The sequence below is a fragment of the Convolutriloba macropyga genome, chromosome 10 (assembly GCF_964194025.1).
Source record: "Convolutriloba macropyga chromosome 10, txConMacr16.3, whole genome shotgun sequence".
In the NCBI taxonomy this organism is placed as follows: Eukaryota; Metazoa; Xenacoelomorpha; order Acoela; family Convolutidae; genus Convolutriloba; species Convolutriloba macropyga.
This window is the reverse complement of record NC_134477.1, coordinates 46,950,978-46,956,977: the sequence shown is the minus strand read 5'-3', so window position 1 is coordinate 46,956,977 and position 6,000 is coordinate 46,950,978. Positions and strand designations below refer to the sequence as shown.

General features: G+C 35.7%; 1 protein-coding gene across 1 annotated transcript in view; it reads left to right on the top strand.

Annotated features, from left to right (window-relative positions):
* Window positions 1-5,439: 5,439 nt before the first annotated feature.
* Window positions 5,440-6,000, top strand: part of LOC142348045 (uncharacterized) — a 71,620-nt gene continuing 71,059 nt past the window's right edge. Inside the window, exon 1 of the mRNA XM_075399212.1 lies at window positions 5,440-5,512. The gene's annotated coding sequence lies outside the window, so the exon portion shown is untranslated. The remainder of the gene's footprint in view (window positions 5,513-6,000) is intronic.

The window sequence follows — 6,000 nt, the reverse complement described above, 5'->3', positions numbered from 1 at the left end:
ATCAAGATTCGTTTAAAACATAGCTATCTTGAGAGATCTGACAGGATTCTTGCAGAAGATAGCAATCTCGTAAGATCTAAAAAAATCCTGCAAAACATCGTTTTCTCGTAAAATCATATAAGATTCTTTGAAAACATGTCTATCTTGAGAGATCTGACAATATTCTTGCAAAAGATGGCTACATCGTAAGACTTAACAAGACTCTTGCAAAAAGAGGCCAGCTTGAGAGATTTAAAAAAATTCTTACAGAACATGTTTATCTCGTAAAATCAAATAAGATTTTTTCAAAACATGGCTATCTTGAGGGATCTGAGACGATTTTTGCAAAAGATGGCTTTATTGTAAGATAATACAAAAATCTTGCAAAAAATGACCAGCTTAAGAGATTTATTAAAATTTTTGCAAAACATGGCTATCTCTTAAAATCAAACAAGATTCTTTCAAAACATAGCTATCTTGAGAGATCTGACAGGATTCTTGCAGAAGATAGCAAACTCGTAAGATCTAAAAAATCCTGCAAAACATCGTTTTCTCGTAAAATCATATAAGATTCTTTCAAAACATGTCTATCTTGAGAGATCTGACAATATTCTTGCAAAAGATGGCTACATCGTAAGACTTAACAAGATTCTTGCAAAAAATGGCCAGCTTGAGAGATTTAACAAAATTCTTGCAAAACAGGTTTATCTCGTAAAATCAAATAAGATTCTTTCAAAACATGGCTATCTTGAGGGATCTGAGACGATTTTTGCAAAAGATGGCTTTATTGTAAGATAATACAAAAATCTTGCAAAAAATGGCCAGCTTGAGAGATTTATTTAAATTTTTGCAAAACATGGCTATCTCTTAAAATCAAACAAGATTCTTTCAAAACATAGCTATCTTGAGAGATCTGACAGGATTCTTGCAGAAGATAGCAATCTCGTAAGATCTAAAAAAAATCCTGCAAAACATCGCTTTCTCGTAAAATCATATAAGATTCTTTCAAAACATGTCTATCTTGAGAGATCTGAAAATATTCTTGCAAAAGATGGCTACATCGTAAGACTTAACAAGATTCTTGCAAAAAAATGGCCAGCTTGAGAGATTTACCAAAATTCTTGCAAAACATTGCTGTCTAGAGATATCTAACAAGACTCTTGCAAAACATAGATCTCGTAAGATTTAAGAAGATTCTTGCAAAAGATGGCCATCTCGTAAGATGTAGCAAGATTCCTGAAAAATTTGGTTGCAGCATTTTTACAAGACGCAGCATTTTTGCTTCTCATCCTGGCACCGAAAAAATGCGTAAAAAGGCGCGGAAGTTAATCCCTATCGTAGTTTCGTTTCGAAAAAGCGCTAAAAATAGCCGCAGACTACCGTACCTATCCTGGTCTTTGGACTTGGAAGAAGAAACTCAGGAAAACAAGAAAATTTTTTAATTTAAAAGCACTAACAGATAGAAATATAAAATCCAACCTAAAAACTATTCTATCGCAGGACAGCAACACGAAACAGAAAACTCCCTTGGCTGTGATCTTCTCTTTTTACATTTTCTTCAAAATTTTCTCTAAAAAATTCTTTTCTTTTTCTTTTGAAACGACTGTCGTCTCCGTGTAGTCTTCTCGCCCTCGGCCGTCTCCGAATAAAAAACAAAGGTTTTATTTAGAGTTTTGTAGTTCATTTAAATACATGGTTGGTACTGAAATAAAAAAAAACTTTTAATGGAAATTTCATCAATTTCCCATTCCAATCTTATTTTATATCACTAAAAATCACTAAAAGCTGCCCTCACTAGTTTCGCTAATGGCAAAATTTCGAATCACTGCTTTTCGTGAATAACTAGAACCTCTTTCTCTTTCACAAATTAACGCATTTCGCTTCAAAACGATGTTCTTAGTTACGTGAAACAATGTTTACCGCTGTCCTTCACGTTAAATTGTGGCGTGACTTCGTCAAACAATCGTTATTGGCCGAATTTTAACTTCTGTAGTTTCTTCGATCACTCAGCAATTGGGAACTCTAAATTACGTAAGAAATCTTTGTTGTTTGTTTTGGGAAAAAGTACTGGGTGATCCACGAGGAAATTTGCAATGATCAGGCAATCCAGACAAAATTTTTATAACTTGTGCAACTTGATATGAACTTGTGCAATTTTATTCAAATTAATGCACTAGTAATTCGGAAAAGTAAACCGGAAAAGCGTGTCCTTGTTTCGATTTCCGGAGATTGAAAAACTTGTCGACTATGCTTAGAAGGTACGGTGATTCGAAACTGATTTATGCATAATCATTCGTCTATGATCAGAAAAAAAATAAATCTGCCCGTTGACAGGAGAAACCTTTTTTGAAATGCACGTCAATTTTTTAACCGTTTCGCTTCCGTTTTTAGCAATCGAGCAGAAGACAAACTAATTGTTAAAAAATTAAACTATTTTTACTGGTTACAACACAGAATCTTTAAAATCAGATTGGAAAGACAAACGTGAAAAAGATTTTAAACTAAGGAGACAAATAACTAAAAGGTTTTAATTCCAAAACAAATCTGATTATATTCCTGCATTTTTACATTAAATTTACCCAAATTTTCTAAAATCAGTTGTCATACGCAACACATTTATCAATATCACACCATTCTCGTTCACCACATTGGTCATGGATTACGCATGGGGCTCCTAGGGTTGTTTTCGGGTAGGCAACACATTTATCAATATCGCACCATTCTCGTTCGCCACATTGGTCATGGATTACGCATGGGGCTCCTAGGGTTCTTTTCGGGTAGGCAACACATTTATCAATATCGCACCATTCTCGTTCGCCACATTGGTCATGGATTACGCATGGGGCTCCTAGGGTTCTTTTCGGGTAGGCAACACATTTATCAATATCGCACCATTCTCGTTCGCCACATTGGTCATGGATTACGCATGGGGCTCCTAGGGTTCTTTTCGGGTAGGCAACACATTTATCAATATCGCACCATTCTCGTTCGCCGCATTGGTCATGGATTACGCATGGGGCTCCTAGGGTTCTTTTCGGGTAGGCAACACATTTATCAATATCGCACCATTCTCGTTCGCCACATTGGTCATGGATTACGCATGGGGCTCCTAGGGTTCTTTTCGGGTAGGCAACACATTTATCAATATCGCACCATTCTCGTTCGCCACATTGGTCATGGATTACGCATGGGGCTCCTAGGGTTCTTTTCGGGTAGGCAACACATTTATCAATATCGCACCATTCTCGTTCGCCACATTGGTCATGGATTACGCATGGGGCTCCTAGGGTTCTTTTCGGGTAGGCAACACATTTATCAATATCGCACCATTCTCGTTCACCACATTGGTCATGGATTACGCATGGGGCTCCTAGAGTTCTCGTCTCAAGGCTTTTGTCTGCAACTATTCGTCGTTGTAGCGTGCTCTTTTTGTCTTCGGCTTCGGCTTTTAAGATGAACGCAAACAAGAGAACGAGCAAAGTTCTTTTTTGCCTCATTGTGTGTCCACTTCTGTTGTCTTCTTAAACGGAAATGCATATTAAATGATATTGAGATAAAATGTTGATAGCACCTTTCAAACAATATTACAGTTAGACATACAGCTGAACAAGCCAAGGTACTCAACGTTTCAAACTCAGTTATGATCAGTTTGGGTTCATATAAAATTATTTTTGATCAGAATTGGGCTCGTTCAAAATCGGCGTGATTGCAATTTGCGTACCCGGGTCGAGAAAATTCATGCAAGAGATGCGCTGAAATGCGCCGATATTTCAAAAAGTTCAGCGCAAAAACCTTACATAAAAAATGCGCTGAAATGTGCTGAAATGCGCTGAAACTTTGCTAGAAACGCGCTGAAAACCACTGAGGTTCCAAAAATAGCTATCACTGAGAATCTAACGCTGTTCTACGGTGCCTCAGCCTTCATCCAATCCACTGCGCCAAAGATTCCTGATCGTATTCCTATTTAATTTAGTTTTATGTTAATAGACAGTTTAGGAAGAAATGCGCTGAAATTATGTAAGAAATGCGCTGAAAATTCAGCGCATTTCTTACACATTTTCAGAGCTTTTCAGCGAATATTATAAGAAAAAGTTAATCGTTATATAAGAAAAACTAAATGGTTCGAAATTGAGGAATCGTTGTCAAAAAGGCGTTACATCCACTAAATAATTTTAAGTAATGCGCTGAAATTTGAATACATTTCTTACAAAGTTTAAGCGGATTTCAGCGCAAAATTATGTATGATTTTTGCGCTGAAAATTTTAAAAAATCAGTCGGTTTCAGCTCATTCCAGCGCATTTCAGCGCATTCAACTCATTTCTTACATAATTTTAGCACATTCAGCGCACTTCTTACAAAATAATGCGCTGAAACGCCGCTGACATCTCGACCCGGGTAGTGTAAAATTATCAATGATTAGATGTTCGCATGTTGTCAGAACCTTTCATCGGTGCACCTTTCATTGCCAGCTACCCCATAACCATTTCTTCTGCGGGGGGTTTTGATGGATTGGTCATTATTAATTTTTAACGAGAAATCTGACATGGATATTTCGTGCTTTATTTTTTCATAGTCCATATTATTTTAGCATGGCATTCAAAATCACTAAACTAAATATTTTCAAGAAAAAAAGCAAATAAATAACAACATGAATGTGAGAAGAACACAAATTAATAATTCGAGGTTCACATTGATAATAACTCGATCAAACGAAAATTCCATCACCAGATTCAATTTTTTATCATTACACCACAAATGGTCAGAGGAAAAAACTTACGGATATTCTACACTTGGGAAATTGAAAAAAGTGTCCGAATTTATTGCCTTATGCATAAGAGCCATTCTAACAGAAAATTCAATCAATGGGAAAAAATCTACAACATTTGAAGTCGAGCTTACTTAAACAGTGGAAAACATTTTCTACCTATTGAAGATTTTTGTATTCAATCGTTCTTGTAACTAGATGTATTTGCCGTGAACAGTTGTCTGATCACATTTTCGCCACGCACCCGTGCTGAACCTCGAGTGTTAATCAGTATAAAAAGTTGCAAATCTGACATTAGTGTAACTTTTCAGACTTGGCACGTCTTGAATCAAGTCCTAAGTCTTATTTCACAGCCCTCTCTATCCAATGAAAAAATTAGTTTCCAGCTTAGTAATGTTAGACAATTTAAGTTGATAGATGCTGAAGTCACAAATAGCGTGGTCAGAATAAAAAATTTCTCGTTAAAAAAAAAGTTGACAAAACTAAGCAATTATGAAATTCATTAATTACAAATAGATTTTTTCAAAACTTTATCTTGCTCATTAACTGCAAAATTATCAAGACGTGTCAGGTCTTGGTCAAGTCTTTACTCAAGACCTCTCAAATCTTGACCGAGACTTGATTAAAGGTTTGCCAAGTTTTGATTAAGTCATGATAAGTCTTCACAAATCTTAAGACTTGAAAGAAGACGTGGTTAGTGCTGATTTATCAATTCGAGACGTGAGTTTCACTGGAGAAGTAGTGATCAAGAATTTAAAGTTACTCAAGGTAACTTTCAAAATTTTATGCTACAAAAGTTCTAGCTCCCGCAACGTTTTTGCACAAAATCACACTGCTTAAATGACAGGAATTTAGAATATGTAGTTTCAAATTCCTAGTGACCCATTAAGTAATGAAGCGACTTACTAGGTGCTAAATAGAAGCTAGAATTTCCGTCTAATTTTTGATCAGTTTTATTTTGTAGATTTCTGCAAGAAAATGAGCAATTTTTTTGCTCTCGTCTTTTATATAGGACTAATTAATCTGAGCCATATTTTGGGACGTTCTGAGACACGACGTTTTTTTGCTATCTCAGCTCAATTTGATTGGTTTGATTAAGTTTAACAAGAGGAGTGTCCAATTGAGCTAAATTATTTAACTGAGTTTTCCGATCCATTTACTGAAAAAAGAACAATTTGAGAAGAGCTATAATGTAGCTTAATAAAAGTCGTATTGTGGTTTTAAATTTTTATCGCACTTAAACACGTTCATTTAAA